Source organism: Chinchilla lanigera, unplaced genomic scaffold (genome assembly GCF_000276665.1).
Source record: "Chinchilla lanigera isolate Chin_1 unplaced genomic scaffold, ChiLan1.0 scaffold00067, whole genome shotgun sequence".
NCBI lineage: Eukaryota > Metazoa > Chordata > Mammalia > Rodentia > Chinchillidae > Chinchilla > Chinchilla lanigera.
Window position 1 is genome coordinate 8,913,440 of NW_004955468.1, and position 14,942 is coordinate 8,928,381.

Below are 14,942 nucleotides of genomic sequence, written 5' to 3' on the forward strand. Positions count from 1 at the left end.
CATTGGGCGAACAATGACAACTTGAAATACATATTCTAATCGTATAAATGTAGGTCATACATTTTAACAAAGACAAATTCAGAACTGATTTAAATAACTTGAATATTTTTGCTTTTAAGTAATTTTAGAAACTGGGGGGTTACAGAGGAATGGAAAAGAAAAGAAGATACCAGACAGGTATTTTTTTGTAAAGCAAATTTTTCTTAAGTCATACACTTGCTGTCTCATTTCAGTAAACTCAGTGTTTTGTATTTGAAGGATGAGACACAATAAGCCAATGAGTTGTATAGTGAGATGAATTATTTGAACTTAAGTAGTTATAGATAGGACTTCACATGTTCTAAGAATTCATGTTCCTTGCCCTGCTCAAGTGAGTGTTGGAACTGTTTTCCCAACTCTATAGAACTCGGTGACAAGTTCATCTTTAAAATCTCTTTAAATGTCTCTGCTTTTAGAGGTTAGGCTCACCACCCATCAAGTCAGTCAGCCCCAGGGGCTTTCTCCACCTGCATATGTGTACCTTGGTACTTTGTACCTTTGGGTGGGTACTATAATTGTGCCCTATGTCATTGCATTTACATTGGAGAGTTGGCGTTATTTCATCTACCACAGTAAGTCCATGTATATCAAATCCTACAAAGCATTATTTGCCAAAACATAAATCAGCACCAGATCCTCAAGACCACGTGTGTTCTTCTCCCTCCTTGTGATGAGGAGTGAAGTCTAAGAATGTCCTCAGCCAGACAAGAAACTTTTCATGTACTTTGCTGCTTTTCTTCTGTTTCTTTTAAATCACTACGTATCTGTGATACATAATGAGAGATGAATATGGGGGAGTTGATATATGTACATATCACATCTTAATCATGTTTACTTCTCTGTCTCTTCCCTTACTTTCCCTCCCTTCATCCCTACATCCCTTTCTCATTTGGAAAAGGTCTGCCTCCTGGTCCTTTACCTATCTTTTATTTTGCTCTTTAAATTATTTGTACTTTGTGTTTCTCATAAAAAAGAAACCATGTGATATTTAAATTTCTGTTTCTGATTTATTTCATTTAACATTGTGGTCTCAAGGTGCATCCATTTTCTTACAAATTAAACAAATTTATCCTTTTAATGGCTGAGTAATACTCCCCTTATGTAAGTATACCATAATTTAAAATCTAGTCATCTGTTGATAAACATACAGACTGGTTCCCAGATTTAGCTACTATGTGTTCTGCTGTTGTACATGTGTCAAAATGATAAAATGCCTTTAAATCTTTTGGAAAGAAACCTACAGGTAGAATAGCTGGATTGAATGGAATATCCCATTTTTTAGATTTTTTCAGGAATCTATACTAATTTCGGTGTTAGGACATTTCCACAGACAGTGTAGAAGAGTTTGTTTTATACTGTAGTCTTAGACAGCATTTGTTATTATATAATGTAAAGGTAATATCCATCCTTTCTAGAGTAAGAAGGAATCTCAGTGTTGTATTAATTTGCATTTCTCTCCTAGCCAATGATGTTGAATGCTTCCTCATGTATTTATTGCAATTCTAAAACTGTCTTCATTTCAATTGCCTATTTTTGATTGGCTCATTTACTTGGGAGAGATGCAGTCCAGTGTGAAGACCCTGGGTTCTACTCTCAGTACTGCAATAAAAACAAAATTCAGTGGGTCTGATTCACACTCTGGAGGACAATAAGGAAGGGCAGGGGGAATAAGTGGGAGGGAACTATGAGGAGGCCACTGCAGTGTACAGGTGAGATACAGGTGAGTGTGAGGGGAGGCTTGGAGAACAAGGGTTAGACTGCAAAGAGAGCAGTCAGATAGTAAGAAGCACTCATCAAGATTTGTTTCTTCAGCATAAACAACCTTGCTACTGCTCAGAATCACTTGAGGCAAGATCTAAATTGATTAAAATAATGTAAAAGGCTCTCAAGAATCATGCTAGGCTTCTACTCCAGACCACGTTGTGTCTTCTCATGCCTCCATTAAATTTGATGCTCCCTCTACTTGTAACTTTTCTAACTATTCTTGCCTTTTCCACCTATTCTTGCCTTTTCCTGGACAAACTTGGTTTCCTTTTATCAAGTTACTAACACAGATGCTATCTCTCCTGAAAGGTCTGTCTTCATTATCATAATCCTGCTCCCTCATAGCCTGGGTCACTTGCCTGCCTGTCTTATGTGTCCCTCCCCTCCTTACACCAAAGCATTATCCTGAGTTATAACTACTTGCACAACTTCCCAATCTCTCCTGCCCTATAAACTCCTTATCCTTTTCAATACACAGTGCTCAATATGTGTTTGTTGGGTTTATACCACCTTATTTCACATCAGTACACTAGCAAATGTGCAATCAATTCATTTTGGAAAGGAGCTTTTGTCAAATTGGTGATACATTTTCTTCCTACGTAAACTAAGCTGAGCATAGTTTAACTTTGAGCACAAGGTGATCAGAATAAATGCAGTGACAATTAAAGAATATCAAAATTCCTTAGAGATTATACAGTCCAACACACTCATGCATGGATGGGCAGACTAACGTCCAAAGATGTTTAAGGACTGCAGATTGTGGCACTAAATCTAGGATTAAATCTCAGTACCCTGACTCTTTTTCTAAATTTTCTAAATGTTTATTGAAGTGTAATATTTACCAAAAATTATATACACAGAACACTCACTTAAAGTTCAGTGAATTATTGCAAAGTGAATATACTTATGTAGCCAAAATACAGAACCAACCTTGTTCTGGCCTCAGCAAATCATTTTTTCCTTTCTTCCTTCTCCAAAGTACTTAAGATCTTTAGGGCTAGTATTATGATCATGTTGTCATTGTCTTTCAATGTCTTATTACAGGAAACTTTAAATATATATATATTATAAACCTGTCACTGAGCTTCATCAACTACTGAGCATGTGCCACTTTTGTTTCTCTTATGCCTTGCATTTGATCTCATAAAAAGAAAGAAATGTAAAAATTAAAAAGTGGGAGTTGAGGTTGAGAATGAACTGAAATGTCTGTGACTCCAAATTTAGTCCTGGACAGAAGCTGCCTCCAGTGGGCCAGAGTCATATTTTCTGCATTTGTTGAGATGCCTTGAACTCTTCACTTCAAGACCACATGGTTCTAAATATTGTACTTTGTTTTAGAGCTTGTGCCTCTTTCCATATCTTTCTGCCTCCTCCCATGGCATCAATTCTCACTTCTTACTATTTCAGCATTCTCATAGCTAAAAAGCGCTATCTTTATCTGCATATGCTTAGAAGTCAGACAGCACTTCTAGCTTCCCAGAGCATCGTATTACATTTAGGTTTCTGTTATTACAGGTTTTTTTACTACTCCCTTTCTTCCATTAAACTAAATGTAAGATCTGTTTTATTCTCCTTCTTTTTGCACCTAATGCCCAGCACAAAGTCGGATATGCTCAGGCTCTGTGTGCTGAAAAATTATCTAGCTTATTAAACACTACATAAAATAAGTATCATTAGGTTTAAGGAATCTTATAAACACTAGCTTACAGACTTCATGAAGCCTATTTACCTGTGTGTATTTTCTCATTCTTGGACATAATTTACCGGGCTTAGGTCTTATATACATGTTATTTTTGAACTTAGTATTTGAGAAAGGACCTATATCCCCTCTTGCAATAATTAGAAATTGTTCCAGTACCCACAGACTAAGACTGTCTTCATATTCTTCTTTTCTGCAGATAACTGAGGCGCTAGAAGCTGAAGAAAGTGAATATTGAAGATAGTAGAACTTAAAAGGTAAGTTTGGAAGCAAGTGGCTAGGAGATTAGACTTCAGGGCATTGATATTTGGTCTGCTCAGAGAGGATGCCTCCCACTTCCTGGTGAACTGGCCCTCTCTGGTTGCAAGCAGAAGGGTCTCCCACACTTAATAGCTACAGACAATTGGTTTCTGGGTGGACACATAACTCATGCTCCACCAATGGAGATCTTTTCCCAGGACTTTTGGAAATGGAACCATGAAAAGAGATCCCGTTTCTCCCTGACAAGGCCTTGCATTATGCAGTCAGCCTCTGTTTCCCTCTATGAAAGCAAAAATGATCACTAAAAAAAAAAGAAACAAGATGTACAGAGAGAAGCAGAAACAAGAGGTCCTGTGGAGCCAACACCATCACTGTCCTTCTGTGGAATATGACTTCAGGAGCTCGAAGTTACCCAAATGCTGTTCTTCTGTACCCGGTGTTTAAAACCGAGAGCCACTAATGAAAGAACACAAGATTTAGAGAAAACTATGGACAACAACTGTCATTAAACCCAAACCCAAATAAGCTCTGAGGATGATTTTAGGGTTTAGAGCAGGAAGTCTGAAACAAGGGAGAGCACAACCTTCTTCTTCTCAGGCCTGTTCACAGCTCCCAGAAACATCACAGTGTTTCAGAGAGCAACTATAGCCCCAGAGGCACATGCCAACATGTCAGTATGCTGGAGAGAGAATTTCCCAACAGGCAGTTTCCAATTAAATGTGTCTCATGAGCACATTATCGTCTTGCTTTGGGGAATACTCAAGAATGGCTTACAGGGGGAATCAAAGGCTATCACGGGGAATCAGAGGAAATATTAGACAGATTATTAGAAACTGACTTTTCCAGTTCCTTTCAACTCTGAGAGTCTGCAATTCTAGACTCTGGCTACAAGGATACAGTAAGTCAGTAGTACAATTCAAACCAAATGTCAAAAGTGTGGTCTTGCCAGGTGTGGTGGTACACACGTGTAATCCTAGCAGTTGAGAGGCCGAGGCAGAAGGATTTCTGAGAGCTGGAAGCTAGCCTGGGCTACAAAGCAAAGCCCTGTCTCAAAAAAAGAGTGTGTTTTGGTAGGTGGGAGATTTCTCTTTGTTTTCCATCAGATCTCCAACACTACTTCCTTTCTCCACTGGTACCATTAACAGTATCCCTCTTTCCCTTTATTTGTGCAAAGGAAGTCACCTTTCTCCCTCTCCCCAGGTGAGGCTCTGCCAGTATCAGCACAGCCACAGTGATGTCTGTGTTAATCCCCTGTGGTCTTTGTAATCAACCAAGCTTTGTACATCTGTCTTGTTGCATGGTCCAAGGTTACAGTGGTGCAAACTCAAGAGGATTATCTCACCCATATAAGCTTAGCGCTACTGCAAACAGCATCCCAGTGGAAGCACCCATGATTCCCTAACTTAGTGTTTTATGTCCTACAGGAAAAGAGGCTTGAAGCTCCTGGCTGTTAGTGACTCTGAGAGTACTCATCAGCCAGTGATGAATAGAAGATGTCCCCACATCCACTCATGAGATTAACTATAGGGTGTTTTCTACAACGACACTCAGATCTGCAGAAGGAATGAACCTCTACTACCGGCTGCAGTAACCTGTTCCCTGACACACCTGGTGTAAGCTTCTTTCCCTTCTCTGTCTTCATTTCTTAACAGGTGCTTCCTGAGATCACCTCCCATGTAAACCATGTGTATTCAATTCTGAGGGGTAAATCCCTGCTTGTGGGAGGGAAATCTTTCCTGCACAAAAAATTCTAGTACTAAATGGAGTCTTATCTGGATGATTTTTATCATTCCTTCCACTCTGCGCTATTGTAATCATATTTCATTCTGTTCTATTCTACCCTATACAAAGCATATCAGACCCTTTCAATAATTAATAAATTCTAAACTCTATGTGGAAAGAGAGCCCACAGCTGGCATAAACTGCAGATTGTGTTAAAACTGATCGTGTCAGAAGTGGAGCACAGGGCAGCAAACCTTTGAAAAGAATAAAGAGGAAGAGAACCAGAGCACTGCCTGGTGGACACTCCAGGACAGATATAGGGTTAATGGGGGAAGAGAGAGAGGGACTAAAAAGATCAAGCTTTGCTTTCTCCTCCACTTTGATGAGGGCCGTCTCTGAATTTTGCTCTCCATTTAGCTGGGTTTATGAAATTGAGAATTAATAAAATCACTTTTATTTCTTTAAATAGCCACTATGAAAAGCTTTCTACAGTCATATCTAATGTACTTTTTCAATTGCAGTTTTACAAACGATCTCCAAGGTCAGGATGAGCAAATGGCCAATTAGCCATAGAAGAAAGGACCCAGAAGCACACAGATCTTTTCAGCATTTTAGAGACAAGCCAAGTACCATTGGAGAAGCCAGCATTTAACTTGTAGAATATTAAAACCATCACTGCTCAGCTGCACAGAAATTTCTCTTTCTGAATATCTTCCCCAAATTTCTCCCTTGAACCATATTATTTCAGCTCAGCCTCAATTACACCATCAAAGTTCCACCTTTCAAAAGTGTATTACCATTCTGAAAATGTACTTGATGGTATTTTTATACCAGGCTATGGAATAATGTGTAATGATGAAAAAAGAAAAGAAGAAAAAAATCACAAACTCCTTTGTAGCCAATCAGCCAAACAAAACTTACATATAAATCAAGCTTCACAAAAACTACAGGTCACCCTCAAGTTTATGAGTACATTACAGCATCATGCTGTCTTGCATTTAACCTTGTCTGGCTTTGATCTTTGTCACAAGAGTAGTAACAACAATAGTAAGATTATTGTCACGCACAAGCATATAACCAGTTTCAGAGGAGGACACTAACCAGAGAAAGGACATCATAGAGAGGTAATTTACAAGGTAGGAATGGGCAGTAACTCTGCACTGGGGCCCCTGACTCTGCAGTCTACTAGCAGTTTGAGTTGTTATCTTTATCTATAAAATATATACCTCCTGTCTCACTGGCTGGTGGTGTTTCTTTAGCTCTATAAGTGGTTCCGGATTAGCCCAATGCTTCTGTGAGTGTTCAGAATTAGAAAAAGTGTGGATACTCTTCACAGAAATGTGGGAAACTGAGGCACAGAAAGAGTAGCACATCAGGCCATATAGTGAGATAGAGGTGGAGAATGAGCAGCAATCTAAGGAGGCAGCTTCTTAGGAAGCTTGCATCACTTTCATTTGAAGGAAATTAAGAGTTAAAAGAACAGTTCTGAGAGTCAAAAGCTTGCCATGTAATGAAAAAGTGGCTTTTTCAGCTGGAAGCAAAACACATCATTCTCAGCCCCTGAATTTCCTTATCTGTCACATGTTTATGCAAATAAATTCTTCACCGGGAATTATAAAGGTAGTGGATTGCATGTGTGTGAGTTAAAGAAAGAAATGCAGTCAAAATTATATACTATAAATATCCTTGGAAAACGCAAGAGAAATGGACAGATTTGGGGGTCATGGTTCTTAGGCAAGATATTCAGGCTATGCTTATATCCAGGGAGGCTCCCTGGACATAGAACTCCACATTTTCTGAGAAAGGTACAGAGAAAATGGATCAGAGAACAACCAGTGTAGAAGAAGAAACAGAAATCGCTGTTTTGCTTCCAAATTTCTTTTCAAAGTCATTTTAAACAAGTAGAACTAAAGTTAGAAGCCGAGTCTAGGGTTCCGAAATGTTCCAGCAATGCTATGCAATAAGGTAGGGGTTGAGTGATTATTCCCACTGCTTGAACAAGAAAACTTATGTGAAGGAGGTTAAATTGAACATTCTTGAAAGCACTACTAGTTAACAGTGAAAGCTTTCATAACTCAAGCTTTTCTAGTAGCCCACAAAGTGCTGGTCTTATTAGCCCCTCTCCACACTCCTGTCACCCCCTCTCCCAGCCCACCTCTGTGGTGCCTGATACCAGTGTTTTTGCATCTAGAACAGTGAAAGACTGTGGTCTCCTGGTTTGCACCCAAGAATACTTTGATGCCATGTTTACGAGTAGAAATGCTCTTGTCAAAATTATTCTAACACTGGTGAACATTATTCAGAAGTAAGTTTTGTAAAACAAACTCCACAAGCCATGTAATTATTTAGGATTCAGGTAATGCTGTCAGGTGTCTCTTCTCTGTTTCTCTCCACTCCATCATCTTCAAGGTCACTTTCCTCCTCAGCTCAGCCCTCTCGTCATGTTGACAGATATGGGTGTTAACAGCACCACACTTATTTTGCTACTATTTCAGCAACTCCAGGTGGGTTTCTTTCACCAATTATTCCAACAAACATCCTGCTACTGACTCAGCTAGCTGATCAGAGCCCTGGACTCACTACCATGGCTATAGGACCCTCTAATCACACATATATAGTGTGTTAAGCTACCCTGTAGCTGAGAATGAATAAGGCGTGCCTCCCCAAAATAAATGTAGGCCAGAGTTACTGGAAAGGAAAATGAATGGATGAGAAAAGTTCAAAGGGGAGCACCAAGGTCACCCCAGGATTCAAAGCAACTGTAGGAAGCAGCTGCCGAACCCTACACTAGGAGCAGAGGGAGGATATTGTAATTTGCAGTTACCAGAGCACGGAGCTTGAAAGAGGAGATCACAGAGATAGGAACCAGCTTTCGGGGAGAAGAAAGAAACAGCAGCACTATAAACTGGTACTAGTGTTTCCTAGGGGATGGGATGAGGCTCTTTCTGGGACTGCAGAGAAAAGCAGGAACAATTTCTGTCGCTGGGGTGTAGAATTTTAAATGGATGATGAAAGCAGAAACAGGAAGAAAACAAAAGTAACAAGTGCTCACCCAGCTCGCCAGTCTATCCATCTCTCTCTATTACCAGAGCGAACAGAGAGACTGATGAGGAGGAGAACTGTGGATTGCTACTCCACTTGTAGCAGCACAAAGCAGCATATAAAAGGGTGGTTGACAGCCGAGAGGTAACAGCTCAATAACCAGCACAGCATCCAAATGAGGCCAAATTAATATTAATGCCTAAATTTTGCTAACCCATCGTACACGCTGTCAAGAAAGCTGTGCCTTTGCTCTGCCCACATTCATGTTCAGGGCCATGCAATAGGAAATTCCAACCTCTCAGAAGTTTCCAAAAAAAAAAAAAAATCTTCAGAACTTCATGTCACATCACAGGTCAGTCTGTCTTGGAGATTTTCAGGCTAGCCTGATGTGAAGTGACATGTGTATTAGTCAGAATTTACTGGAGAAACAGATACAATACAAGATATGCAAATGTTTAAGCAGGAACAATTTCTGTCTTGTGATTCAAACTTGTGATTACAAGTTTGGCTTGTAGTCAGCCACAGAGTTGGATGAGGAAGTGTGTCTGCATGTTGGAGGCTGACGAGCCCAGTCCAAGGTCTGGAGCTCACTGCAGTGTCTGTGCAAGTCAGTATCAGGAGGCAGATGGGTCTGCAACAGAACGCTGAAGAATCTACACTGGAAGGTTGAATAGTCTATGAAAAAGGCCAAAGAGTCTACACAGGAAGGCTGAAGAGTACAAGACGGAAGCCAGAAGAGGAGAAACCAGAGGCCAGGAGAGGACATCCCAGCTGAAGGCGAAGACTGCAGTTCCTCAGAAGAACCAGCAATCAGTCCTTTCTCATTTCCCCGTTATTGGATGCAGGCTACTCGCGCTGGGGTGGGGCTCCTTTACATCCACACCATCTCCATGCCCTCCTCTTGCACAGGCTGAGGACGTTTACAAAGTAAGGACCCTGGTCCCCTGCTGATTCACTTAGTTAATTTTTTTGTTTTAATTCTTAAACTGACACAGTGAACAACATCTTAGAGTGGTAAGGGCATGTCCTTTATACCCCAGGAACTGCTGACTTACTTAGTGAAGCTTCTAGACTTCTCAATTTAATACAATGTACAGCCATTATGATGTCTCCTTTCTTCAGGTCACTGGAAGGAGAAGATCTCCTGCTGTCTTAGTGCTCTGCTTGTATCTATCTGGGAGGTAAATCCTCCCACTCTCAGAGCCAAACATGAGCCAACTCAAATCCATCAAAAATAAACGTGGTATCCTGAGTCTTCCAAATACCTATATGTCTCTTCCAATTTATTCACAACCTGCACAGGAAAGAAGTATGCATAATTATCTCCCAAGCTCCTAACATCAGCTTACATAAAAGTGTCATAAACAAGTATTACCCATACCCCTCCACATCTGTTGTTTATGTCTCTGAGGATCTGGGTTCTGTACATTCTCCTTCTGCTCTCAAAGCTGAATGCTACCTCTCAGGAACCCCTTGAGTCATTTATCTTGCCCTTCCATGAGAACATGATTCTTACCCAGGACACCATTTCCCACTATTCCAGACTATTCATGTACTGCTTTTACTTGTCCTATACTAGAATCATACTGTATATCAGGAATATATGGAAAACAGTCATCTCCCCATCTGTGTAGACCTTGTGGTAACATTTCTATCAGAATCTAAACCACATACCTTGTGGGTAAGTCTCACAGCTAAATCCTGGTTTCAGCATTGGTAGGAAAAGAGCAGACATCAAACTATTCTCAATGTCAGCAAACACAGAACGACACATGTCTGGCTACTGGAGACTAGACCAGAATATCTTTCTTATAGACTCCTCTCCCTCCCTGTCTATCAATTCATGCTAATTGGTGCCTAGGCCAGAGATGGGATTAGCAACCCTTTCATTTCACAGCCACGATGAAGATCTAAATTCATGTTTGAGCTCTGCTGGGTCATGAGCACCTTGTTTTGAAATATATTCTTTAATACAGACTATTCCAGTTACAAATGCTAGGAATCCAACTCAAACTTAGACAGCAAAAAGAAGTTATTCACTCATGAAACTACTATCGAAATCAAAAGATTTAAGTGGATCTTTTGTTCTATTTCTTTTATAAATTGGAGTGCTTCTGTGCATTTGTTTGAAAGGGGCAGGCTGGTTTGGCCAAATCACAAATAAACTCATTTTTTTTTTCCATTTTGATGGGCCTTTATCATGCTCTTGATGGTGGGCAGGCAAACACATCCAGATAGCTGGGACCCAGACCCACGCCTCTGGCAGCTCCCACAGCAACACTTCTATCTCATCAAGTCCCTTCTCAACTGGATCTCTGCCTTGCTTCGCCTGAAGCTGCTTGCACATTTAGCAGACCTAAACTATGGTGGCAAAAATGTCACCAAAAGCTTCAGGCTTAAACTCCTATCAATTCAGTAACTCCAACTTGAAAGAAAAATAAACCACAGAAATAAAAGTTCCAACCAAAATCCCAAGATTGAATATAACTGGATACTTTGAGTCACAAAGGTATCCCTGAATAAATAACCATTGTGACCAGGAGATGGAAGAAAGGAATTAGCCAGCTCCAGATCCTGCCCCATTCTGGGAGTCAGAGATGGCCCAAGTCAGCCATGAAGAATCACAGAATATACTATGGGCTGGGGCAGATCCAAAAGAAAGTGGGAAGAATATTACCAGCAGGAGAATAAATGCAAGGAAAGGGGGGAAAAATAATTTTACTTATCCTTTTTGCTTTCAAACAATTATACTTTCCAACAATGATACTTATCCTTTTTGCTTCACTTTTACATCGTACATTTCTATTATATTTACCTATTTTGTAGTATAAAATGTAAACATCTTTCTTTCCCTCAAACCACTTTATACAAACCTTGTGTCATAGAGACTGAATAAATGCCAGCTGACTGATTTTCCAGAGTCCTTCGGTGCCCACTATTCTGTAAGAAATCAAACTCTCTTTGGAATTTAAATATATATACAGAGATAGACATATCTCTGAGTGGCAAATGGAACAACTGACTCCTTAGATTCTGACAAAGTCTCCATGCTGAAAGGTTTTTAACCATTTAACCTAGTTGTGGTAGCACACGCCTATTATCCCAGCTCTTTGGGAGGCTCAAGTAGGAGGATTTCAAGTTTGACACAACCTGGGTAACTTCGTGACTTAGCAAAACTCTGTCTCAAAAATAAAGTAAAATAAAATAAAATGAATTAAATTAAATTGAATTAAAAGTAAAGAAAAATAACATAAAATAAAGTAAGATAAAATGAAATAAAATAAAACAAAACAAAACAATAAAATAAAATAAAATGGTGAAGAATATAACTCAATGTGAAATCCCTGGATTTCATCCTCAGTAACAGGGAAACAAGTATGTATTTAACCTCAGTGAGTTTTTCCAAAAGCTCCACCTGAAAAGTGACTCAAGATTGGAGGGTTTATTTGGGAGGTGATCTCAGGGAGGAGCATGGGAGCCAAGAGAACAAGGGAAAGAAGGACAAACTGACATAAGGTTGCAGTCACTTACTACAAGCCACTCTTTTCTGCTTTCTCCTTTTATCTTAATGTTTCACTTTCAGGCCAATTCTTCAAATATCTTTCCATCACAGTCTTAAGAATGACCACCAAAATCATTTTAAATAATAACAGTGTAAGGGGCTCTCCGTCTGGGGCATCCTGAAAAACATACAGAACACCTCTCAGAATCAGCACATCAAGAGGGGAAGTGGGTCTACTCACCCTCGGCTTCCCAGTCTTCATTTTGAGGATTGTTCAGAGCAGCCATTGCCCAAGCCCATTTCTGGGCTGCAGCATCAGCAAAGCCTTAGGTCCGAATGGAGAGGTACAGAGTGCAAGTTTGAATAAAGTCTGTCATAAGGCAAGTCTGAGCTTGCGTGGAATTGTCTGCCAAGCTCTAGCTCTAACTAGAAGAGAACTAATGAGATATAGAGGCAGCTACCAGATGTCCATCACGTGATGTGTCTGGAGGAGTTTTACCAGATCACCTCCTAGCCTAGGTTGGAGAATTGTTCAGTTCAGATGAATAAAGGTAGCTGAATCAAGACTCCATTCTTAGCGAAGTTACTTGATTAACTCAAAAATCTCAACATTTCTGGCCTTCTACTACTATCTGTTTCCTTCCCTATGCACATATTTTTAAAAACATCAGAGGACAACTCAGCATTCCACTCACACTCCACTTGTTGTACTCTGAGGATGGAGAAGGCATGGACCATGCATGGGAAAGACTCACTCACACCACCATTCCCTGGGTGGCCTCAGTATAGCTGCTTTCTGGTGAAGCTGTGTGATCAGTAAAAAATAAAAATGACTTTCTCTGGGCTTGTCCACTCATCTCTGGGTGTGAGGCAATAACATACCAGATTGAAGCAGAGCTGGTGGCTACAGCCTTAGAAAATTGACCTCAGTCAAACTGGAAAATACATTTTCCCCAACCAAAGCCATGAAGTTTCCTTCTCTGATGACACAAGCTTGACAAATCTGTATTTCAATTGTTTTCAATCAGTCTCTCCAAGCTCTTTCAGATCCCTCACATGACTTTCTATCAGCCTATCTCCAGGGGACTGGCAGCTGAGTTATATAAGAAAGACGAATTGAGCAAAATGGGGCAATCCTGGCCAGAATTACTAAGATCATGGGACTGCGAGGACAAACACAGACATTTTCTTCTCAGGTGCCCACTGCATTAGTCCATGGGGTCTTTTACAATTGTGAAATGATTTACAGCACAAACCCTGCTGGGATTAATCAATGGTCAACAGCAGCCTGTCATCCCTAGGCCTAGCTGGTAGTCCAAGTGCTAAAATAATAAATGTGGTGAGCTGTCTCTTCCTATGAGATTTTTTTTAAGATTATATAATCCTGTTTCAGAAAAATAAGCATAAGAGTTGCCAAGCTGGATTCTCAAGGATGAGTCTTTTCCCTAACCTTGGTACATGATTGACAGCAGACCTGCACAGCTGTTTTCTTCAATAAGTTACCCATTGTGGTCCCATTCTTTCCACAGTTTTACCTCACCCAGAGATCCCTTCTCTGAGAAAGCAGTACTTTGTACTTTGTACATTTGCCATGTTAAGACAGGCTCTCAAGGACTCCTTACTGGGGGAGCCAAGTCAGGAGTGAAGAGTCTAAAGGAGAGATCTTCTGAAGCAAAAGAGAAAATGCTTATTTCAGTGGATGATGGGCTAAGAACACCTGCAAAATGTGCCACTCTCTTCTGGTTTCTCTTCTTATCTTAATGTTTCACTTTCAAGTGAATTCTTCAAATATCTTTCCATCACAGTCTTAAGAATGACCACCAAAATCATTTAAAATAATGTGCTCCCTACCTTCCCCTATGTTCCACAATCCAGCAAGACATGCATGCTTGTATTCTCCATGAGTATACAGTCAGTAATCCCATATTGTCTGAGTTCCCTCAGAAACAGACTTTGAGACAGAAATTTGAGTACCGAGTTTATTTGCAAGACAGTCCCCAGAATTTGCAGATCCCTGGGGCAGTAGGGTATGAAGAGAAGGCAGTCAACACAGGGTACATTCATGAAAGGATGCTGCTATAGGCAGCTGAGGCTTGGTCCCTCCAAGGAGCTTTGTGTGATCATATGACCCAACATTAGAACTTTACCACCTGAAGGGCAAGGATAAAATGAACCTGTCATTACTACTGAGTTCCTTGCAGGCTGGCAGTGTCCCAGAACTACCAACTGCCCCTGTGCATGACAGAAGAGAAAGTCTCCAAGCCCTGGACAGTCATAGGTGCACAGAAAAGCAACAGGGATCTAAAGAAATGGAAAGCACCAAGGGGATATGATGGGGCCCTGACAGGAGTTCTAGTCCTCTGAACTGCCTGGTTCTAGTTCTCGGGTCTGTCTTCATACTACTTCACATCCTTGGGGTCAGGAACTGTCTATTTTGTGTCTGTCTCTCTGATCCACCCTCAAAAGATCCAGTTCATAGAAGATTCTCAGCAGGAGCTTTTAAAAGAAGCAGAAAAGTTGTACCCTGAAGACCTTCTTGACCAAAAGAATTAAAATGTATTTTCTTTGTCAAGAAAATAGATCCAGGAAATTCACCAATTCCTTTGGGAGTGAAGGAAATTGGAGCTGGATCGCCAGGTCCAGGTGTATAACCTGTTGTAAGGGGAAAACAAACGGTGTGGCCATTCTTTCCTGCCTTGTGCTTTCCTCTGCTTATAATCCATCATCAGATGGTAAACCTCCATGCAAAGATATCCAGGAAATCGTGAAAATCACCCCTCATCCCCAAAGAAAAGGGAATACACATGACTCTGACATTTCTGATTTTATTTGTCTCTCCATTCTTTCCCAGAGCCCTATTCCCTTTTCCTAAAGCATTATTATTATTATTATTATTATTATTATTATTATTTT